General features: G+C 36.6%; 1 non-coding gene and 1 pseudogene across 1 annotated transcript; one reads left to right on the forward strand and one right to left on the reverse strand.

Annotated features, from left to right (window-relative positions):
* Positions 1-415: 415 nt before the first annotated feature.
* LOC101542250 (ATP-dependent RNA helicase DDX19A-like) lies at positions 416-16,225 on the reverse strand (annotated as a pseudogene).
* LOC129406741 (U6 spliceosomal RNA) lies at positions 7,830-7,937 on the forward strand. The gene has a single exon (XR_008631200.1). It is a non-coding gene; the product is annotated as a U6 spliceosomal RNA (small nuclear RNA).
* Positions 16,226-26,019: the final 9,794 nt, after the last annotated feature.

Below are 26,019 nucleotides of genomic sequence, written 5' to 3' on the forward strand. Positions count from 1 at the left end.
TCTAGTTTGATTATTAAAGTTTCATTTAGAAGCAAATGGTTAGTCATAGTAATTTATATAAGGATATCGTTATTTCTAATATACAGCCCCCCAAAACTGAAGTTAGAGTTTGAGCAACCTAAGTAATTGGAATTTTTTCTCTTATAAGAGTATATCACTGTCACTGTCATCCCATTGCTCATCAATTTGCTAGAGCAGGCACCAGTAACGTCTCCATTGTGAGACTTGTTACTGTTTTTGGCATATCGAATACAACATGGGTAGCTTGCCAGGATCTGCCCTGCAGGCGGGATACTCTCTGGAGCTTGCCTGGCTTTCCGAGAGGGGAGGAATCTGAACCCGGGTCCGCCACGTGCAAGGCAAACGCGCCCTACCTGCTGTGTTATGGCCAAGAAGGATTAACTTTCCAAAATGCCTAATTTCCCTTCTTCTCTCCCCCATTTACAGTTTCTTCCCGTCCAAACATAATTGAAATGAGATAGGAAGTTTGTCGTGGCTCACGCCTTGGTCTGGGTGTGACAGCTGAGGCCGGTCGGGAGAGCACGAGTCCCCCGCGTGCGGGGGCAGCACCGGCAGCACCGGGCAGGCACTGGGCAGGCACCGGGATGCCTCCGTTGGCTATTTTCTCAGTCTCGTCCAGGTCGTCCACGTCCAACCTCTCGATTTTCTTATTGAAGTGCTCCTGGGTCCCGTTGAGGATGCCCATGCTGCGCTTGCCGTCCACCGTGCTCACCGCCAGGCCCCTCCTGCCCGAGTGGCCAGTGCGCCTGATGCGGCGCGGGTAGGTTTCATTGCCGGGTTCCGGTCCCGTGAGAGGCAGATTCCTCAGTATGATCATAGAAAAGGGGCGCTGGAGGGGGGGTGGGAACGTGAGAAACGGCTGAACTTGCCTCGTCTCACTCTGGTCATAAAGTTTGTAGAAGACAGCTCAGGCCAGGAAGGATATTTGACTTTTTTTTTTTTTTTTGCTTTTTGGGTTGCACCTGGCGATGCACAGGTGGGAGGTCCAAGTTGGTGACGACGGACACCTGCTCCACATGAATGCTGCGGGCGCACACGTTGGTGGTGACCAGCACCTTCTCTTTGTCCTCCTGGAAGCGCTCCATCCCTGCCCCCTCTGCACAGGGATTACTCCTGGCTGTGCACTCAGGAACCACCCCTGGCAGTGCTCAGGAGACCATATGGGATGCTGGCATTCAAGCCTGGGTCAGCCGCGTGCAAGGCAAACGCCCTACACGCTGGGTTATCACTCCAGCCCCAAGGGATATTTGACTTAACTGAGCTAATTGTCTAACAGTATCATTTGGTGGGAAGCAGCCTTGGCCACGAAGGGTTGATGACTGAGTTAATGAATTAAAGGTACTAACTGGTGTTTATACAGACACGGAGCTGGAAGGACAGGAGTCCGCGCACCTGTGTCTTGAATCCTGTGTCTAACTGATTGTCTAACCGGTAAGCTGCTTTCTTGATGTATGGGAATGCCTTGCTTTCTTGATGTGTGGGAATTGGGAATGACTTCCTAATTGGGAATGTTTTCTTGATAGATGGGTCCTGTATGCTTTTGTTCATTATGAAATATTTTAGGTTGCTTCTGTTTTTTCCTCTATGCATTTGTTGATTATGAAATGTTTGAAGTTATTATTATTATTATTATTATTTTTGCTTTTGGAATTTTTTATCATTGTGCCTACTCCTGAGGCCTGTGTGGCCAGGATGGCTATATAAACCCTCTGCTGTAAGCCCTCGGGGTCGAGCTCTGGCCTCCTGCTTCGGCAGGACAGCTCGGCCCCAGCTAGCTGGAATAATCAAGTCTCTGTGTGTGTTTTGCAGTCCCGCTGGACTTTGTCTCTTTGAATACTGAGGGGTGGTCTCAGTCCTAACAGTCCTTGTCCACTGGGAGGTCCAAGTTGATGACGACGGACACCTGCTCCACGTGGATGCCGCGGGCGCACACGTTGGTGGTGACCAGCGCCTTCTCTTTGCCCTCCTGGAAGCGCTCCATCCCCACCGCCCTCTGCGCCACCAGTGTCTCGCCGCTCAGTAGCGCCTCCTGGTGGCCTTCCTTGGAGAGTGCGGCTGCCGGCCAACTGGCCGTTTACCTTGTCTGGCAGAAGATCACCGCCCGCGGATGGTGATGCCCCGTAGGGATTGCACAGGGCCTGGAACTTCTCGTCGCGGTCACTGCGCAGCACGCAGTACTGCTTGGTGGTGTCCAGCGTCTCCTCCTCGCGCTTCAGCTTGATGATGGTGGGCTCGGGGACCACCTTCTGGGCACACTTCCACACCGAGTCTCGAAGGTGGCAGAGAACAGCAGCATCTGATAGTGCCCGGGCAGCATCCTCTGGATGCCGACGCTCTGGTCCTGGTGGCCCTGAGTCGCGGTCATCACGTCGACCTCATCCAGAGTATGTACTCATAGGAGTACATCATAGAGAAAAAGCCAATTTCGTTTTCCCATACGCACCCAGAAAAATGAACATATTTTTCATTTTTTGGAAAGTTTCAAAAGTTGGAAACTTCTTTCTAATGTATAAAAGTTGAGTCAAACTGACAAAGGGATGCCGTTCTTAACTCAAAAACAGAACGGAGGGGAAAAAGAAAAAAATTAAAAATATATCTCAAATTTTTGAGTATCTGATCATAGTTTCATTTCTCTTTTCTTCATTCTTCATTCTTTCCTTTTATTAACTTCTTGAAAAAAATTTAGGCAATGTAACTTACAACACTGTTAGTGATAGGATTTCATGTGTGACACAGTCCAGCACCACTCCTGGTTGGTTGCAGAACAATGATAACTTCTTTCCCCCTCACCCATCCCAATCCCTCATCCCCATACTGTTCCAGTGACCCCTCACCCATCCAAATCCCTCATCCCCACCCTGTGGTAATCATCCAACTGAAGACCAGTTCTTGGTTTCTGTTGCCATTGGGCATTAGTTACCCCCTTATTTTGTCTCTTTATATGTGTACATGAGAGAACTCGAGATGCACCTACTTCTCCCTAGTTTCACTCAGCATGGTAATCTCCATATCCATCCATGTAGCAGCCAGTTGCTTGGCTTAACTCTAGGAGAGATGAAAGCCATGAGCAAGTGGGAATGTAGGAGGATGTAGGGACAAAGTATAAATTTCTGCCACCTCTCTTGGATCTTCTCCAGCTGGTCAGCAAAAAATTAATATCAGACAGATAGTGGAGAAAAAGAACAAACTGAATTACATGAATTTGGAGAAGATTCATGGCCAAATATTCTAGGGTAATAAGAAAAATCGAGGATTTTTGTTCTGCTGTGTGCGGAAAAAAAAAGTTTGGGGGCCAAAACTATAAGTGGTCAAGGTTTCCTCCTGGCCTTATGCTCAGGGATTACTCGGAGAACCGTATGCAGTGTCAGTGTTTAGAACTAGCATCCGCTACATACTTACCCTCTATAATACTCTGGCGCCAAAGCAGGTTTTTTTTTTAACTTGTTAAAAAAAGAATTTGGGGCTTGATTTCAGAATGTTATCTGATTAATTTATTATACTAATCCATGATATAGAGCACTGTAGCACTGTGAAAATTGAAGCTACAATGGGAGAGTAAAATGGTTATTTATGACTAAAAATAAGAGGGAGGATCAGGAAGAAGAATGTGGAAGAAGAAGGAGGAGAAAGAATGAGAAGGAGAAGGAGGAGTGGAGAAAGAGAACAAGTATAAGGAGGAGGAAATGAAGAACAAGATACTCCGATATTAGGCATTTTCCTTATTCTCCAGAAAATAAATGTAATTTTAGAGGTATATAGATTTGTATTACCTAACCCCCCATGTCACCTAATTCTTATTCTTCTAGACTAAGTAAGACTTCTAGACTAAAGCTGTGGTGACTATTTCTCTTGTAGTAAACAGAGCTTCCATTGCTTGAAATAATCCCTGTACCAAAGACAGACTTTTTTGGAGGCTTGTTCTGGATACCTTGAGGAAGTCTATCTTTTTAGTCACATGATATCATTAACAAATTGAAAATATCACTCTGTTTTTCACAGAGACAAGGTGAGACTAGATGATAATGGCAAATGCAACAGTCAGCTGAAAGAAAATGGCACTCAAACCTGAAGCAGTATAATGGTGAAGAAAGACAGTGAGTACAGTTGGTGGCAGAGAGTTATGGCCATAGAAAGAAAAGGACTGTTGCCTGGGACAACCCAATGAGCTAATCATGTACTTTGGGAGGCCTGGTTTTGACTCCCAGCATTGCATGATTGCAGAGGCACCATGGACAGCACACTTCCACAAGCACATATTCAGAAATAGGACTGATTTGGTGACTTAAAGAGAGAGGAGCATGAAAGAAAAGTATCTAGTGAAAAAAAAAGTCAAACTTGTTTCTTCTCTGCAAGTAGCAAACAAAACAAAACAAAAGCTAGCCAGATTATTGTTTGCTTATTTCCTGTCATATATAAGATGGATTAGTATAATAAATTAATCAGATAACATTCTGAAATTAAGGCATTAAATTACTTCATGCATACGATTTCTGTGGCAATAGCAGTTGTAAGTGAAAAATCAATTGATACATTTTTATGTAGAGATATATAATAAAACATATTATTTTGAGTTATGATACTAGAGTATTAAATTGCTCCCTGTTGGCTAGTAAACTTTTTTCCCTAAAAATGTTTCTTCCTCAAATTCTATGGTGTTTATTATTAGAACACCAATACCACCAACTAAAGAATTCCAATTAGCAATTTTTTTCTAAAGACAATATGGTTGCCTAATTAATCCTGATTATCAGGACTATATCCAGATTTAAATTATTAAGGGAACCCGGACATTCATTGTCAACACATTTCAATTCAATTGAGTTTGTAATTTGGACACTTGATTTGTTCCAAAGGCATTCTGTTGGCCAAGTTACCTGAGCACCACCTCTGCATCAATTACGAGATCCGGATTTGTAATCAGCAACTCCACATGAAACACTCTGGGTGGCATACTCTAATTTCCTTGTATTTCCTCCAACTCATTTTGTATATCTAAAAGTGGTCATAAATCCACTTGCAAGCTATTACTCTTCCTACCCACTTCAAGCAGACCTTTTAAAGGAAGTTATAAAAATTTTCCATCCTTCAGAAAATTTCCCTGAAGTTTTTGGCAAAACGATTTTTAGTTGAATGCCAACTTCTTTACTGTTCCCATTGTACTTTTTCTTTTTCATTTATTTCCTTAGACATGTGTCCTGAGTTCACTCTGCTCTTTTCTTTTTGCTAACTGTGTTCATTATAACTTTATGTGCTTAAATTAGTCAATTTTAAATGCAGTTATCTTGGAAATAAAAACCCTTTAAAATAATCCATTATTTTACAAAGTAATTTGAAATAAAAATAGTCCATGTTAAAACCGTGTGTGTGCCCGCGTGCGCTTGTGTGTGTATGTATAGTGGGTTTTTATAAGAAGCTTTAAAACTTTCTTATCTTGATTCTGACCTTCCATTTTCAATATACTTTGCTTCTTACTGCATTGTGAATGTGCCCTTTCTCTATGTCTGAAAATCTTTCAACCTTCACCATTCATTCTAAGAATCAGCAATATGTTATGTTTTATAGAACCTTTCTTCCCAGGAACAGAGAGTGTTTCATATATATTACCACATTCATCCTTAAAATTTCTCTCACAACACCCATAGCCCCAGCTAAACTATGCCTCAGTTGAAACCTCAATCCGTATCTTTAGTTCTTTCTTCCTTGACTGCTTTTTCTATAAACTCTGTAAATCACATTTTTAGAACCCTGCATCTGTAGAAAATAAACATAATTCTATCACTCAAATGACTTTTTTTTCTAACCCCGTTCTCAGGATCCACCACCTTCATTTCAAAATTGTGCCTTGCTCTGCTTGGTAGGCTTATAAGTAACTGAAATCTGTTTCTTCTCTCTTGAACTGCTCTGTCATAAGAGTAAAGTAGTCTAATTAATAATATATTGTACCTCCCTCCCTCCTTTTTTGCCTTTTTTGACGTGGGGTCATACCTGGCAATGTTCAGAGTTTATTGCTGGCCCTATATTTAGGGATCACCCATAAGGATGCTTGGAGGATTACATGTGGTGCCAGAAATGCAACCTGGGTCAGTCCTGTGCAAAGCAAGTTCTCTATGTATATACAATCTCTGGCACAACACCTCCTTTTTTTCTCAATTATTCCAGTTATCTTTTTTTTCTAAGTTACAGGCATAATTCTTTCAAATTTATTTTCTTTTTCTACTAATGATTAAAGATTGCTATCTCAATTCATAAGATTTGTAATGCCATAATAAATGCATGCTTGAAAATCCCAGTCCTCAGTGTCAACAAACAGCTTGGGGGGAAAGTTTACATAGAGGCAGTCAATTTGATGAATGCCCAGTGGATTGTCTCAGTCAATCCATACTATAAACATCAGACCACAGTCATATTTCCTATACATGAGACAGAAAAATCAAGATTTTCAAAGGTTAAATAACTTGCCCAAGGACATGTAGTTCATACTTGAACACGAGTATAAAGTATAAAGACAGACTTAGCCGATGTATATCACAGTCACTTTAGTTTCACAATTTTCTTAGATTGCAAGTTTATTGAAAAAAATTACTTTTCTCAGAATCCCTCAATTATCTATGAAACACTACATTTGGGATTCAGTTCTCTGTTTAAACTGGTTCAGAAAATCAGAATAAAGTCTTTAGTTTTGCAAGATTTCCAGTATTCATCTGCGAAAGATTTGGGACTTAAAATAGCTGGTTTTCTTTAATCAGACAGATTAATCAATTACCTGTTGCATTTACATTTTTATATATATGTAGTGTACCTTATAAATAAATATAAAACCTTCCAAAATAATGTAAGGAAAAGATATATTCTACAGGGGTTATTTTCCTCATTGATTTTTTTTTGTCCTGCGATCTCTAGTCCATTTGTTTCATTTTTCCAAATGAAGGGGTCTGCTGGAATTATTTAAATAAGGTCAGTTACAAATCACCTACTTTATTACATGGCATTTTTCCTCATTACTGTTTATTCTTAAAACTTAATCAGAATTTCTATGTGAGCTGGTTTCTTCTTATAAAGCTTTTTCTCTATATTCACTTGATGTACCATCTTAGAGACATAAAAAACTGTGTTAAATAAGAAGACACAGAGATACAAATAAAACTAGTAGTCTAAGTTTAGGAAGTGTTTGGATAACTTAATTATTGTGTTAAATACAATATTTTATGAATGCATAATATAACACACAATGTATATTTAACAGAGTAAAGTAAAATTCCAAGTGGAACACCAAATAAAAGTAAATCAATTTATTTCCCTATGTGATGCAATCATCTTATTTCATATGAGGGTAAGTGGCAAATAAAAGAATGAGTGAATTATTTGAACTAAAACTACAAAAGGTCAAGAGTAAAATTGTGACAAACTAATTTCTTTAGTTTTTTGATATTATGTCAGTGTTAACAGCACAGAAGATAAACCATATTCCATAAATTAATTATTAGTGCTTCTAAATCTTTAATAGGGTGGGCATTACAGATGATTTCACTGCAACAGCTGATATTTTATTGATATAAGAAAGATTCCAATGATCAGGGAAAATGAAGTTGTTTTATTTCCCTTCACTATGTTAAGTATATCTCAAGTAAATCTCTCTAACTTGATGTTCATTTCTTCAAAAAAAAAAGAGGACTATAGTATGCCAATTTCCCTTCCAGTCTACTTGACATAATAAAGATGGTGCTTGTGCATAATAATTGTTTCTTAACTAACTGAAACAATAAAAAATAGTCTGTAGCATTTAAGCATTTTAAAATATCCTATATCCTGTGCTCGCTTAAGGCAGCACATACAGTAAAATTGGAAACATACAGAAAAGATTAGCATGGCCCCTGCACAAGGATGACATGCAAATGTGTCAAGCATTCCATATTTAAGAGAGAGGAGAGAGAAGAAGAGGCAGGCTGTAATGGGGCAGAGAACTAGGGACATTGGTGGCTGGAAACGAAACGTACACTGGTGAAATGACAGGTGTTGGAACACTGTATGACTGAAAACAAATCATGAAAAATTTTGTAACTGTGTATCTCACAGTGATTCAATTTTAAAAATTAGAAAAGTAATATATATATATTCTATATCCTATGCCACTGGATTAGTTGTAAATTACCTAAGGGTTATAACCCAGTAGATGTAAAATTAGAGATAAATTTCTTATGCAAACATTCACACCATATGAAAGCCATGCAAATATTCCTTTCATAGAAGAAAAAAAAGTTTTGTTTATTTTTTCTCGAATTAAGTCCTTTCCTCTGAGCACAGTTGCAAAGTACAGATTTACATATTTTTGACTGAAAACTAATTTACATATCACAAGGCTTCACAATGGGAAGATTTCTGGACACTGGCACAGCGTAGGTAGACTATTTAAAAAAAAACAGAGATGAAGAGAGTGAATTATTACTGAGCTTGACTTATTATATGTTTGGCAGGAATAACATGAAAATCCTTTCAATGAATAGTAAACTGAAATCTAAACATCCTGAGTATGGAATGGTTTCAGTGGTGTTTAGATATTAAACTTGATCTAAAAAATAATGCAGTATATGAGGACTGCATAGAAAAAAACTATAAATGAGAAGGACTCTACTGTAGAAAAGTTATCATTCTGACAAAACAATTCATCTAAAAGAAGCACAGATTCTCCCATCCATCCTGTCAGCAAAGAAGGAACAGGAGAGCAAGAGGGAAGAGATTTGCCCTGCATTTCATTTGTGTAAGTAGAAAGGGTTTTTAAGTTTGTTATATAAATGAACTTGCTACAAAGATCAAAATGATGACATTTAAAGGTAAAAATGCCAAATATTAGATCCTATTCATCAAACTCAGCAAGTTTAGAATTTAAAAAGGGACAACTTTTACTTGCTATTCATTTGGTAACATTTGCACAAAATAATATATTGTCACAGATTGTCAGCGAACTGACACTCTGCCAAGTAGTCTTTGATTCCAATTTGTAAAAGAGTTAGATGAACAAAGGATATCGGAATCCACAGGGAGAGAAAGACAGAGGCAAGACATAGGATCATAGAGTCCATAGAATTTTAGAGCTAGAAGGAATGTAAAAAGCGATCTCATCTTTTTTTTCCCTATATCTTTTTAGAAAAGCAGCTCGAACAAGTAATAATAAGACCTTCCTCAAGGGCACGCAGTTAGTAGGTGGCTGATTATCATACTCTAAAGTAATGAATTATTCTAATAAAGCGAATGTGAGAAAGAGGTTATATATAACACATGAAAGCATATTAAATATAAAATTATTTTTTCAATATCTGTATTTATATATAGTTCAAACGGCTTATAAGTCATGTAAAGGAAAAACTTTAAAGGAAAAAAAGTCACTACTTTTCCCATGTTCAAAGTTTTAAAGGTGAACGTGACTAGTATTTGTACTATTCTTTGAACTAATTTTAAAATAATTTGGAAAAATGTGTTTTCTATCATCTTCTATAAAGGTATAAGTCCTATAGATGTTGTATTCTTTAAAAATAGTTCAGACGCTTAAAATTTATCATTTAGTAAACTTGGATATTAAGTACATTCCAAACTCAAAAGTGGAATCACCATATTTGTACAATTACTAGAACCTACACCCAACTGCTACCGTGTGCACATACAATTTCATGTAGTTATTTGCACCATGCAATAAATTTTATGACACCAGATGCCTGACACTTCTTTCCCTTTGCTTTTGCTATTTACCATTTTATTAAATATTATTAAATATTGTATCTTTATTATTTATCTGCCTTTTAAATAAGTCAGTATTTTGCTATTTCTAGATGCTGTCAAAATACTGCATTATCTTAAAAAAAAATAAATCCTTAAGCTTATAAATGTCAAGTATGCCTCTGGGTTTGTTAAGGGGCTACAACAATTTTTCACCTGGTTTAAAAATAAATCAAGGAGCCACAGCATCTTCAAAGTAACAGGATTAATTATTTGCGCTGATTGTCTCAGTGCCAAATGAACACTTGGTAGGGAAGGAGTAAAACAGTCTCCTTTTCAGCTTGATTTCAGGGACATCACAAGTTCTTGTTGCAACTTGTATCCTTCCCTAGCCATGGGACAGGACACAAAAACAATCCAACTTTGCAGAATTATTTTGGTGAGCTCAACTCTGTTCTGGTGGTTCTACAATATTAACCTGTTCGATTGATTTTCTCATAGAAAAATAGACAGAAACAAAGACAGAAAAGTGATTGGAAAGGTGATTGGAGATACTCATCATCATTAGATTATGATGGTTTGTCTTTTTTTTTTTTTGTCACATCCAGTGTTGCTCAATGTTTACTCCTGGCATTCAGGGGACACTCCTGGTGGGCTCGGGAGACCATATGGAGTGCCAGAGATCAAACCTGACTGGCCTTGCCTGTTTTATTATTGCTCTGGTCCTTAAAGTCAGTAATTTTTTTTTTTAATTTGTGGGGCTTGGGAGGTGGGTGAACACCAGTGGTGCTTAGGGCTTACTCCTGGGCCTGCACTCAGGAATTATTCCAGGTGTTGCTAAGGGGACCATATGTAATGTTAGGGATTAAACCTGCATAGACTTTATGCAAGGCAAGTGACCTCCGACTAGACTATCTCTGATTAAAAAGACTATAATATCATCACATTCTTTATTGCTGATGCTAAGGAGAAAAAAATATTAAAAAATAAATTGCCATTCAATAATTTTAGATAGAAGTAATAATATGTCCTAGAACTATTCAGATCCCAGGTAATTCCCTGTTATAATCACCTTCATAATCAGCATGAAGTCCTATAGGTCATTTTTCACTTAGAAGCCAATAAAAGACAAAAGCCGAAGTCTTACATAGCCAGGGTATCTGGCTACATATTCCTAAACTAGAAAGAGAAAGGTTTCAAGTGCTTAAACGGTGTGTGTACAAGAAGCTTTTAAACAAGGGAACTGACTTTCAACTTCGTTATCGACTTAACTTCAAAATGCATGTTATCCAGGAACACGAGTCTCAAATGCATATATAAAGTGTCTATGTCCTACTCTGCTATGTAGGTTAAGGAGAGGAAAACAGACAAGCATGTAGAATTTGGTATTTGCAAAGAATTTCACACAAACTTTTGCTAAGACCAGCTAACATGCCATTTGCTGAGATGAGATAAAATTCAGCAATCAAGAATACTTGCCTCAATCTTTGGTTGTTTTTTTTTAATTTTAAAAGAATAGATTTATCACTCTGAGGTCATGTGACTTTGTCAGAAAATATATATTCAGAACTACACCAATATTGAATAACCTTTGAACTCTACTAGTACCCAGTGGGGAATCCGAGCTACTTTCCTGATTTGTTAGAAATCAGGATCCATTTTAGGTACTTGACAGGGTTCCTAAGTAGTGGATAAAGCTCACCACTGAATGGAAAATGTCTGCTACAATGTCTGACATTCAAATATTGGCAGTTCGCTTGCCACTTCAATTTTGACTAGAGCTGTACAAATCAGCATGTTTAGCTCTTTGTTATATTATAAGCCTTATTACAATGCTAATAGAGTTGAGATTTATGTATTGGTTGCTAAATTATTCTATTAAATCTGTGTGGTAAGGATAAACTGAGGCTGGTGTGGTCATTCTAGACATTTTACAGGTGGCTATATGTATGGAATCTAATACACACACATACACACTCACAACACACACACACACACACACACACACACACACACGGATGATTCCCAATTCCCAACACTGTTTCACTGCTTTGCAAGAATGAAGAGTTCTGGTGAAATCTTGTATGCACTTCCAGAGTTCTAATCCCCATTGTGTGACCCTGGGAGTTTGACTCATCCCTTCAAATCTTAGGATCCTCATTAAGATTCTAATGATAAAATGAAACTGAGAGAGGCAGGTGAAATCTTTGGGGCGGCAGGACAAGCAGGGTAAACAAACACAAGGAAGTGTGTTAAAGCAATGAGATGCAAAGGACTCATCAGAATATCCATGCATCTTTTCAAAAAGCAAAAAAAGACATTAGCAATCAGAATAAAATTTTAAACACAGCACTATTTGAATTAAAATACACATACAAAAAAGGCACTTTTGGCAGGAATATAGGGTTATGAGTTTTTTTGCATGACAATGGTGACATTGATAATATGAAATTAATGGCAAATTAATAATAAGAAAGTAGCATTAATACTAGAAAGCTAGTAAATTGCAATACTCTAGGTCAGACCACAAAAAAAAGAAAATGTGCAGGAGCTATTATAATAAATTTTTACACCTTCGGCTAAGAGAGACATCTGCAATATATAATAGGACAACAAATGATGAGAAAAAAATCTTTATCTAAAAATTTTATTTACAAATTACTATAATTTTAATTCCCTACAGCTATATTAGCAACATTAGAAAAACATGAGAATGAGAAATAAGATGACAGGAAACAAAGCAAACTATGTATTAGGTAATAGATGAAAAATATCAAAAACTTCTCTTTCTGCTTGGTCAATTACAAATTAATCATTTATAAACCCTTGAATCTGACTAGTCAAGAAAAAAAAAACTATAATGAAGGTTAATTATAATGCTTAAGGATTTGCAAAGATTTTAATCTCTATGTAATTTATAAATCTTGCAATTAACATATTTTCAAGAATAGACTGTACAAACAGGTAATATTATCTTGGCTGTCCTAATTCATCTAATTAAATAATATAAAATTAAATTCTCAGATGATGACAAAAATTTCATTTTTAAGCTAAGATGTCACATCTTAAAAGATAAAGTTTATTAATAAAATCATCAATGTTCATAACAAAATTATTTTTTCTTGGATTTATATTTTATTAAGCTCCATTGTTAACTAAAAATTTATTTAAAAGATGAAAGAATATTACATGATTTTCAAAAATAAATACTTTAAAACCGTTCATTTAATGGAATTGCCAATTTAATTACTTTCATATTCTAAAGAGGAGAAAATTACCTAATTTATAATTGTTATGACAAGTGCCTAACAAACTTATAATAATTTGACAGTAGGATTGAATTTTTATTGAAATCAGTAGAAAGTTTTATGACTTGGGGCTTTTCTAATCCCCAGGCATACTAGTAAAATTCAATTTGTAATAAAAAAAAATTCCTGATTCTGACTGTTTCCTAACTATGAAATACCTAATGTTCAGATGCCCAAGACTAAAAATATGAATAATAGCTACCGACACTTTATAGAAGAAAGCAAATTTTTTGTGGTTTTTCATTTTTGCCCTATCATTGTTTTTTATGAACTGTTTAATATCAATAGGTAACATGAATATAGCATTAAATTAAAAGATATGTAAACTATTTATCAATCCTACCTATAAACAGATGACAAAAAGAACATCCCTAATACAAAAAATATTCTTTTCATTTTTTATATCTGAACAAATTCTTCATTTTTAATAGCACATCTTAACAGACTAGGAAATTTGAATCCATCCCAGCCAAAACACAAACCCATACCAACAAACACTTCAGACTTTTACAAGCAAATCTTTTTAAATGTTTCATTTTAGAGAGGCAGTTAGCAGAATTTTTTCTAACGATGTTCTTGTCCCCACACAATATGTTCCCAGGAAATTATAAGTGGGAAGACAAATTCAATCTCCTGCCCCTTGCAGGAGCCTGCAGCTGAGGCTTCCAGGGAGGTTGATAAGCACATGGGCAATGTCCTCAGGATTCAAAGTTGAAAACAGCCAGGAAGCTGTGTTTACCTGTCCAAATCTGAGAATGTTCATTTGGATATAGAATATGGCATTCAAATACTTCGGGGCAAACATCAATTTCTGATCAGCTGAAGTAAAACTCTGTGGAGTGTGGTGACAGTATGAACAAAGATAACCTACAGATGTTAAGTAACTGGATAGAGGATAAGATTAAAAAATGTCTGAAAAAGAAATTATGGAAGGGGCTGGAGTGATAGCACAGTGGGTAGGGCATTTGCCTTGTACGCAGCCTACCCGGGTTTGATTCCCAGCATCCCATATGGTCCCTCAAGCACCGCCAAGAGTAATTCCTGAGTGCAGAGCCAGGAGTAATCTGTGAGCATCGCTGGGTGTGACCCAAAAAGAAAGAAAAATTATGGAAGAAGGAACGATAAACACAGAGGACAAAGAGGGCAAGTGTGTTTATGCTTACATGTGTGTACAAGTCTGAGGGCCTATTAAGCAGAGGAAAAGGGTAAGAAGCACAAAAAAGTGTAAGGTGCAGGTAGAAGTCGAAACTCCTCCTGAAAATGGCATAAGAAAATGGATTGGATATTACCAAGTAGTTATTGAGGTTCTCTGAAGAGATGGCACATTTAGAAGAGAAAAATGTCAAGTGCCAAGTCACAAAAAGTCTTAAAGACTAACTTTAAAATTCTTAAAACCTAATTTTTTGTGAGATTCAAAGAAGTGTAATAAAGGGAACACTGTTCACAAGTAATTCTTCACCAAGTAAATGCTTGTACTATCACAATATATTATGCCCAAGAAATATGCTAATGAATGGATAAAAAAATCAGTGAGTATAATACAGATACAGTTGATACATGTGCGATTGTAGTCATCTTTTGTCACAGAGACCTTCACATTTTTCTATAATCATAATGTAAAAAATAAGCATAATTTCCTTTAATATTAAAGGTCCAAATAACATATCTATTTGTCTATATATACATGGGGTAGGTATAGGACCCATATCCATCAGTGACCGGGACTTATTCCTGGCTCTGTGTTCAGAGATCCCTCGTTCTTTGTGGTGCCAGAATTAAATCGGGGATTGACAAAACAAGTGTCCTAAATCATGTAGTATCTCTCTGGCCCTGTTTCTATATTTGGGGGTGCCTTCCCAATTGTGACAGATGGCAAGAAATTACTCCCCAGCTCTATGGGCCTGTGACTTGCCCCCGGGCCAGCTGTGCCAGGAGCCAGCAGGAGCCAGCCACGTGGTGAGCCATGCAGTGCCATCACTCAGCCATGCGGGCATGTGCGTCACCCTCTGAATTCCTTCTTCAGGGTTTCCATAACACCTTTGAAAGATCCAGTGAAAGCTGGTGTGCTATGCAGTTACATTTCAGGTTAAAATACAGTTTAAAGTGATGGGATGCTGACAAATTTCTAGAAAAAGTTATTCTACGATTATTCTACTAAATCTTTTCACAAAGTTTTCGCTTCAGTTCATTTACTGGTCTATATTCGTTTTGAATTCTACTTCTATAGGTGATTTTGTGAACAGTATCCATTTCACAGTATAACAAGGCATCAGCAGTTGTACTTAACAGGGATTTCATGTTGCACTAGTTGTAAAATTGAACTGAAAGTCAAGAACATGATTTACTGTTCCCTTTGGAACAGTATTTCACCTCAATGTGAAATTATGTTGGGAAAATAGGAATAATGATTATGTTGCACTTGAAAACTGGCACATAAAAAAACCAAAAGTATCCACAGTGGAATATGTATGTGTGTTTATATATATAATATTTTAACATGTAAAATTTGTATACACCAAAATAAAAAAAATATATTGGCTTTATCCATATATATATATATATGTGTGTGTATATATATGTGTGTACATATATATCCCCTTAGGCACACTGAAATTACTCACTACATTCACACACACACACACACACACACACACACACACACACACACACACCCCAGAGTGTCAGTATCCCTCCAATGACTCATGGGCCTGTCTCATTCACCCTCCACAATCCTGCTTGGTTTACACAGCTCTCTAGATCAATTCTAAGTTCTGTTGCCTTGGACATTTGTTATTTCCTTACTACGTTTCTTTATATCTCACATACGAAAGAGATCTTCTGTATTTGTTCCTATTCCTCTGACTCAATACATTCAGCTGCCCTGTAGTTCCATCCATATAGCAGCAAATTGCATAATTTAATCTTCTATTATAGCCCAGTAGCATCCCCTTATGCATATATTCCACAATTAATCCGCTCTTCTTGATCTTGGGCACCTGGGATGTTTCCAGAGCTTTGCTGTTGTAAATAAAGCTGGAGTGAACAAGGAACAGTGATGTCACCTCAAAATAGTGTTTGGGGGCCCTTGGTGTCTAACAAGAAGTGAATTTCTGGATCTTGTAGGAGCTTGATTCTTGACTCTGAGAAGTGTCCGTACTGAGTTCCATATAGACTGGGCCAATAGACATTGCCGCCAACAGTGGATCAAGGTTACTTTTCTCCCTTCACCCCAATAGCATGGCACCACTTGCTTCTTTTTGATGGATGCCAGTTTCACCAGGGCTGGAGCCATAGTATAGCGTAAGGCATTTGCCTTGCACGCGGCCAACCCGAGTTCGATTCCTCCACCTCTCTCAAAGAGCCCAGCAAGCTACCAAGAGTATTTTGCCCACATGGCAGAGCCTGGAAAGCTACCCGTGGCATTTTTGATATGCCAAAATACAGTCAGAACAAGTCTCACAATGTAGATGTTACTGGTGCCCGCTCAAGCAAATTGATGAGCAATGAGATGACAGTGATACAGTGATAAGTGCCAGTTTCACCAGCAGGGAAGTGATTTGTTATCCTTGTTCTGCTTTGATTTCCCTGACCTGACTGCAAGTGATGAAGAGAATATTTTCACGTACTATTGGCCATTTTAATATTTTCTTTGATGAAATTGGTTCAGCTCTTATCCATACTTTTTAAATACTAATCTCTTCTAGCTATAATGTTGAAAAATAAGTTATATTGAATCTTATAAAAGACAATCCTACAAGCCATAAGTCTAGTCTTTGTTTTATTTACAGAAAGTCACTATTCGAATCTAAAATACGAGAAAACATGTTTACAAAGTACACTGGAAAAGTGAGCCCTTTTAAACTATGAAAAACTGCTGTCCAAGAAAATTAGAAGGTAGTTACAAACTTGACAAAATATTGAAAAGGGCACATAAGATAAAGGAGTTATGAAGCATATTGAAATAACTTTTAAAAATTATATGAAAAAATCAACATAACTTACAGAATGAGCCAAAGATCTTGACAGACATTCCCCTGTCCCAATGAAGATACACTGGTTGCAAATAAGCACATGTAAAGTGCTCCATGTCAAAGGTCATCAGGGAACTGCAAATTAAAAGAACAATATGATACCACATACTACCTCTTATAATGGCCAAAAATACACAGAACACAGAAAGCATCAAATGCTGACAAGGAGATGGAGGAACAGAAATTCTTATTTACTGTAGGTTCAAAACAAAATGGTTCTGTGCTCAGGGATTACTCATGGCGGTTGGTGGGGGACCATATACAGAGAATAAATTTTGGGTCAACCACATTCAAGACAACTAAAATAAATGAATCCTTTTTTGTTTTTCTATAAAAAGTAAAAACGTAGCAAAATCCTACATGGAATTGTGTCTTATGTTTTATATTGTATAGATTAAAATATCATTGCTATATAATATCTGATGATACTTATCTTGAAACATAGAAGGACTATGATATGAAGTCTCTATGAATGAGCCAATTTAAGGTTTTGTGGAACTCAATTTAGAAAGATGCAAAGCAAGATTTCAAAATCATGATAGTCCTTTCTATGACATTTGATGGAATAAAAGATATTTTAAAACACATTAAGGCAATAAACAATGGTATTACACCCAGGATTACTGAATTTTAGACAAAAAGGAAAAGACCAAATTAGACTTTCCCAGCATGACTAAACAAAATTAATTTGTTGGTAAGGCATCTGCTCCAATTTTAACTCTATTACAATGGGTTACTTTAGGAACTTGAATGAAGAAATTCCCATGCTTGAAAATTACAGATAGAAACATTTACCTTAAATTTATTTTTAGTAACTTTGAAATAGTACAAGGAAAACACATAGAGATGAAAAAGTATCACTAAATAAATGTATGTATTTTTACTTTTGTCATGTTACCTAATCAAGCAGAATCAGCCAAAAGAGTTGTTTTCAATTTGATGAATAAAATCTAAGTAATTAGTAAGGGGAGCTATGTCCCATATGCAAAATAAAATATGATTTTCTCAATTTTATAAAATGAAGGCATGCACAATCACATGGTTCTGTTGACATAAACTTTAATTCCATATTTAGGATGTTCTAATTCAGTTTCTATTTATAATAGGTATAAGTACAATTTTCAAATATAATATTCTCCCAAAGCTTTAGAAATAGATTCTAGATGTACCGATGTATCTTGGAAACCAAGAAGGATCAAAGCTGTACAGTTATTTCTCCCAGCAGGTGAATGATGCCAACAAAATGATGTAAACACATTCATAATTCTAATATCATAGACAATTAGTGAAAAAAAACTTTCTAAAATGCCGTAACCTTAGTTCTATTTTAGAATATTGTCACAAACAATAGAAGAGCTAAAATTTGCTTAGTCTTCTGATGAAATGATTTTTCAGTGGCTCTTTTCAGAAAACTCACCTTTATTACAAATAATAAAAGCCCTATAAATACACAAATCCTTTCAAAGTGCATAAAACAACATAGATATTGATAAATATTGCAAATTCATCAACCTTAGAAGCTATTAAAAGTTGGTCACATGGGCCAGAGAGAGTACAGCCCTGAACATTTCTGGGTGTGTCTCAAAACCTTCTAACATTTGTCAGATATGTTTTTAATTTTAAAGTGAAAAGAAGTATCATGCTAAGCGAAATGAGTCAGAAAGAGAGAGACAGACATAGAAAGATTGCGCTCATCTGTGGAATATAAAATAACAGAGTAGGAAACTAACACCCAAGAAGAGTAGAAATAAGTACCAGGAGGTTGGCTCCATGGCTTGGAAGCTGGCCTCACATGCTGGGGAAAAAGGCAGTTCAGATAGAGAAGGGAACATCAAGTAAGCTCTGGTAGGAGGACCTGCTTGGGAGGGAAGATGCGTGCTGAAAGTAGACTATAGACTAAACACAATGGCCACTCAATACCCTATTTTGGACCACAACACCCAAAAGAAGAGAGAGAGAACAAAAGGGAATGCCCTGACACAGAGGCGGGGGGGGGGGGGGGAAGGGGGAGGGGGATGGGATTGGGAGGTGGGAGAGATACTGGGTTCACTGGTGGTGGAGAATGGACACTGGTAGAGGAAGGGGTGCTCGAACAATGTATGAAGGAAACACAAGTATGAAAATGTGTAAATCTGTTACTGTACCCTCATGGTGACTCACTAATTAATAGAATAAATAAATAAATAAAGTGAAAAGAAGGGGCTAGAGCGATAGAACAGTGGGTAGGGCTTTTGCCTTGCCCACAGCCGGCCTGGGTTCGATTTCCAGCATCCCATATGGTCCCCTGAGCACTGCCAGGAGTGATTCCTGAGTGCAGAACCAGGAGTAACCGCTGTGCATCGCAAGGTGTGACCCAAAAAGCAAGAAAAAAAAAGTGAAAAAACACATTAGCCAATAGTATGCAGCCATGATAAGGAGATAAATACAGACATCACTTACTGGTACAGCTCACTGTGTAAAACGAAACTATGTACAACGTTTAGTGAGAACTCAAGAAAAAAAATAACAGTACTTTGCAGAAAAGGTTAGAAGTGATGGCAATGAGAGCATTATTAGCAACACAGGTAATACAATGCTAGAAAGAATTTTTTAAAGCTGTATTCCCAAAAAGAATAAATAAGAAATGCTATATTTTAATATTTTTATATTGACTTTTTATTATCTTTGGACTATACCCAGAGGTGCTAGTTGCTTAGTCCTGGCTCTGTGCTCAGAGATCACTCCTGGAAGGGCTCAGAGGGCCATATGTTGTGGCAGAGATCGAACCAGGGTGAACCTCATGCAAGACAAATGCCGTCCCCCTATACTATCTCTCCCAGCCCCAGTGAAATTACATAGTATGTGACCATTTTAGTTTGGGGTCACACTGACATACTCAGGGGCTACTCTATGCACAGGGTACTATGCAGTGTCATGGATTGAACCAGGCACCTTACCCCAAGTACTGCGTAAGATAAAAGAGTTAGAAAAAAATACTTAATTTTTTCTGACCTCTTATTATTTTATATTTCTGAAATTTTTGTTTATAGGACCACATATTTTAGAAAGTTTTGCGTCTCTTCCAATGTATGTTACCATACCACAAATACCACCAAATCCACAACACTTCTCTTCCACAAAGCAATGAATAATCCTCTTTCTGAGCCTCTCTCCCTGCTGTGATAGCCTCAATTCTGCAGGAAAAATCCAAAGGTTTGTTTTCAATTCAGTTGTGCTTGTTCCCCTGCTTTGATTCTTCCTATTCCATATATTAGTGAAACCACCCAATATTTGTCTTTCCATTCCAATGTATTTTTTTCACTAATACCCCTTCCAGTTCCATCACTGTTGTCAGAAATGACAAGATTCTATTTGTGGGAACAGGCAATCTTCATATACTAATCTGTCCTTAGGCACTTGAGTACGTATCTTTCTAATGGAAATGGGAATTGGAACATATGTATCTTATATCTTTTTAGATTAGGTTTTTAATTCTTTGGATAGATACCTTAGAGTAGAATTGAAGGGCCACATGGTAGATCTATTTTTAATATTCCAAGAAGCCTCCATACCATTTTCAATGCAACTAGACACATTTACATTCCCATGGCTGTGAGGACTTTTTTCCTCTCCACACTCCACCAGTCCTCAACATTTCTGGCCACTTTGTTATAGTTTATTTTTATAGGTGTGAAATAAAGGTAATACTGCATTGTCATTTTCATTTTCATTTACCAGATAATAAGTTATTATAGACATTTAATGAGACTATATCTTTGACCAAATTTCTATCAATCTCTCCTGCTCATTTTTGGGTGGAGTTGTTTATTTTTGTTACTTCAGATTTTGTGAGTTCTTTATATTGGGTATTAGTCCTCTGTCAGATGTATAGTGCAAAGGTTTTTCTCTCATTCTGTAGGATGTCTCTTAAAAATATGTTTCTTTTGCTGTACAGAGCTTCTAATTTAATGCATTCCATTTATTAGTTTAGCTTTTGACTCCTGCTTTTGTAGTTAAATCCCCAAAGATATCATTAAAACTGATATTGTGCAGTGTATTGTTTATGCTTTCATCAATATATGTTATTGTTTCAGGCCTAAAATCCAAGACTTAACTTAAAGTTAACTTCTTTACACAGTGTGAAATGTTGATCTAATATCATTATTTTTCATGAGGCTAACCAGTTTCCCCAACATTTTATTTTTTAATTAACTTTGGAAGGAGGTAGTTGTGCTATATCTGGTGGTCTTCAAGTGCTATTCCTGGCTCTGTGCTCAGGCCACTAACAGTATTCAAGACACATATGTGGTGCTTTGAATTAAAGCAGGGTTGGCCTAAACAATCACGTGTAAGGCAAATGACTAATTTCCTATGCTGCCTGGCCCACCCAATACTTTGTAGTACAGATTTCCTTCATTTTATAGTCTTAGCTCCTTTATTATAATTAACTGTCCATATACACAAGGATTTACTTCTTAAATCAGTTTAATTCTATTGTGCATTTTTTAAAAACAAGTTTAATTGCTATAGCTTTGAAGTATGGTTTGTCTGAAGTAAGGGTAAATGCCCAACACTGTTTTGTGTATATTAAACCTTTACAAATGTCAGTAACATTTATTTCTTTAAAGAATGTCATTAGAATTTTGATATGAATGCAATGAATCTATATATTGCTTTTAGTAGAATGACTATTTTTGACTTGGAGTCGGGGGCAATGTTTTCAGTCAGTGGTATAGTTTTCAATGTCCAAGTTTCTTTTCTTAGCTCATTAAATTTATTCCTAGGAACTTCATTATTTCATGCATTTGTTAATGAGATTGTTTTCTTATTTTTTCCCTCTTCTAATTCTTTGTATGTAGAAAAACAACAGAAAATAAAGTAAAAAAATGCAACAGATTTTTGCACATGGACCTTTTCTAGTCTTCTACTTCTTCTATTGTATTATTTCTAAGAATAATAAATGAATCCCCTGTTTTTCACCTTTGAGTATGCCACTACTGTGGGTTTGTCACATATGGTCTTTACTATGTTGATAATACTTTCCTTCCATGCCCATTTTCTTGAGCATTTTTAACATAAGGGGAAGTTGAATATTGTCATATGCTTTCTCTATTTTATGATTATGATTTTTATCTTTAGTGTTGATGTATTGTATTCCATATATTGGTTTACATATGTTTGCCCATCCTTGCTAACAAAATGTGGAATAAGATTACATTTGGCCATAATACATGATCTTTTATTGTATCACTGAATTTGACTCATTTATATTTTGTTAAAGATCTTCAATATCTTTTTATCTATGCTCATTGGGAATATTGGTCTGTAGTTTCTTTCTTGTGTTATTTCTGTGTCTGCTTTGGTAATAAGGTAATTTGGGACTCATAAAGTGTGAAGTGTGTTTGGAAGAATTATATCTTAGATTTTGTGGAAGAGCTTAAAAATAATAGGTAATAGGTCATCCATAAGTTAGCGAAGTAATTTGAGCTTAGACCTTCATTTGTGGAGAGTCTTTTGATTGCTATATCAATTACCTTGCTTGAAATAGGTCTGTTCAGTTATTCTACTTTGTCCTAATTCAGTCTAGGGAGATTGTGCTATTTTAAAACTTTGTCTTTTTTCATCTAGGTTTCTAATATAGTGGTATAAAGTTTTTCATACTGATCTCTTATGATCCTTAATATTTTTCTGGTATCTGGAGTACCTTCTCTCTTTTTTTAGTTTCTGCTCCTATTTATATATTTCACTGTGTTTTCTTTAGTGAGACAAGGTAAAGCTTCATCAACTTTATTTTATCCTTTTAAAAAAACAGTCTTTCATTTCATTATTTTGTGACTTTATTTTTAAATTTTTTTATTTTATAAAATAGTTCACAATATTTTATTACATTTAATATTCAAATACCAATCCCACCATCATTACAACTTCTCACCACCATTATTTCAGATGTTTCCATCCTGAACCTCAACCCCTGCCCCAAAGCAGAGCGAAAATTATTTTGTATTGTTTATTATGAAAAGACTCTGAAGATGCTCAAAAAAAGTTTCCTTAGAGGAAAGAATGTGAAGATTGTTGTATTTCATCCAGGGGCCATTAAGCCCTTCTATAAGAGATCACTAACATGTTAAAGGTTGAGCCTTGTGTGTGTGCATATATATATATGTATATATATATGCACATACATACATATATATGACATTGTATCACTGACACTGTATCACTATCATCCCATTGCTCATCGATTTGCTTGAGCGGGTACCAGTAACGTCTCCATTGTGAGACTTGCTGTTACTATTTTTGGCATACCAAATACGCCACAGGTACCTTACAAGGCTCTGCCCTCCAGGCGAGATACTCTCAGTAGCTTGCTGAGCTGTCTGAGGGGGCGAAGGAATCAAACCCCGGTCAGCTGCATGCAAGGCAAACCCTCTACCAACTGTGCTATTGCTCAAGGCCATATGAATACATATGTATGTATGTATCTGTAAAAAAAAAAAAAAAAAACTATTCCCTCTAGGATTGGTTGCCTCTTACTTTAAACCCCATCAACTGTGGTACTTTTGGAGTATCCGTGGTGTGATTTGCGGCCGTGCAGTCCAGGAACACTCACCTGTGGGTGAGGTTTGGCCTGAGTGTGTGGAGTGCAGACATGTGCATGGCAGCAGTTGAGTTCTGGAGGCTTTGGCCCAATTCGGGTCTCTTGGGGCAGGAACGAGCCTCACCTGCCCCACTCCGGGCTCTCCCCTTTTCCAGTGAAACAACCTTTCTCTGGCTCTGGTGTCACAGTTATGGGATGTGCTGTGTTACGCTCCCTTCAGATAGAGAAGAAAAATACAACTCTGGGTCAGGGCTGATGATGAAATTATCTGTGACTTTATGTTTTTATTTTGTTTCCTCCCACTCTAATTATTTCCTTCCTTTTATTGGCTTTGGGATTCATTTGTTCTTTTGCTTTTCAAGTTCCTGCAACAACGAGAATGCTAATGTTACATTGTTTGAGATACTTATTTTCTGATGTATGATGTAGGCTTCTATTAGTACTTCTTTGTTGGACTATCACATATTTTTTGATAGCTAATGAGTTTACTTTTGTTATAGGGTATTTAAAAAATTTTTCTCCTTGATTCCTTTGTAAACTCAATAGCTATTTAATATCATGTTTGTTTGTTTTTAGTTTGAAGGCCATGAAATAAAACTGTCAAAACTTTTTTTTTTTTTTTTTTTTTTTGCTTTTTGGGTCACACCCGGCAATGCACAGGGGTTATTTCTTGCTTTTAACTCAGGAATTACTCCCGGCAGTGCTCAGCGGACCATATGGAATTCTGGGAATCGAACCTGGGTCGGTCACATGCAAGGCAAACGCCCTACCCACTGTGCTATGGCTCCAGCCCCAAACTATCAAAACATTTTGTTGAACGGTTTTTACTTAAAATTATATTTAGAACTGTTAACTATATGTTCACAGGTTAAAATTATGAGTCTAGATATAAATATCACTTTATAAATAAATTAATCCTAAAGGTATTATAAATTTAAATTTGCATAAAAATTAACATTTTAAAACAGTAAGAAATGTTTGACACCTACAAAATTATCAGACAGTATTTATAATATTAAAATTATAATAATACATTAATAATAATTAATAATTAAGTAATAATTAATAATAATCGACTAACAATGGTATGACAGTGACAGTGATACAGTGAATAACATATTTGACTACACTATGGTAATGTGCCTCTGAGGACTACACTGAGTAAACCTTTATTTAGAGTAGAGAACAGTCAAAGCTGATTAAAATCATGCTATTTCATAACACTGCTTATAGGCAAAGGCGTACACCAGGAAGTTGTGAAGAAAGACAGCTGGCTGCCCGACAAACAGCAGCCTGACTCTGTCCTCTCACCTCCTTAAGCTGTTTGTTTAACCCTGCATGGAAACAGATTTCCTGGTTTGGCTATTACACTTCCAGCTTCCCCGGTCTGATTTATTGATAAGGTGCCCATAAATACGTCTCAGAGTTTTCCACATTGAGAATAAAATTTGAGATAGCAGTTCTGTTTCTTGCTTCAGGATTTTGTGCTACCTTAGAAGAATGGAGGGCTGGATTGATAGCACAATGGGTAGGGCATTTACCTTGCACACGACCAACCCAGGTTTGCGTCCTCCTCCCCTCTCAGAGAGCCGGGCAAGGTACTGAGAGTATCCTGGCCCCACGGCAGAGCCTGGCAAGCTCCCCATGGCATATTTGATATGCCAAAAATAGTAACAACAAGTCTCACAATGGAGTTACTGGTGTCCATTTGAGCAAATCGATGAACCATGGGATAACAGTGCTACACTATATCAAAATGTAAAACTTGTGCTCTATACAACCCTGTAAGATTATAAATTGTTGGAAAATAGAATTTAGAATCTATGTGTCTTCCAAAGTACTTATTCATCATAATTTTTTTCTCAAACTCAAAAGTTTTTAGAAAAATAACGTGGTTAAATTTGAAATTGGTCAAAAGGGAGAAGAACATAGCCTAGGGATAAACTAAACATCTTGCATGTGAGGACCCCTGAGTTTTATACCCCTCACCATTAATTATCTCCAATGACACAGGATGTGGCCCCATATCCCCCACTCAAAAAATAGAAATTGGACAAACTGATCAAACAAAAATGTAACATAGAGAGAAACACTGGATTTTACACATTAAAGGTGAGAATATAAAATGGCAGCTTCTCAAAACAGTCTGACATATTTTTTCAAACCTGTGTACTAATATAATTTTGTGTTTTAGTATATAGATCTATTTTACGTACACATACTTGCTTTTTTTCAAATGACCCCATAATGGCAATATTTGGCATTTATTTCAGGTAAATATAGTTTATGTCCACACAAAATTTGCACAAATTGGTCAAAATTCTATTTGTACTATTCTATATACTGTACAATTCTAGTTGTGCTAGTCTGATAA

The sequence above is a fragment of the Sorex araneus genome, chromosome 7 (assembly GCF_027595985.1).
Source record: "Sorex araneus isolate mSorAra2 chromosome 7, mSorAra2.pri, whole genome shotgun sequence".
NCBI classification, from domain to species: Eukaryota; Metazoa; Chordata; class Mammalia; order Eulipotyphla; family Soricidae; genus Sorex; species Sorex araneus.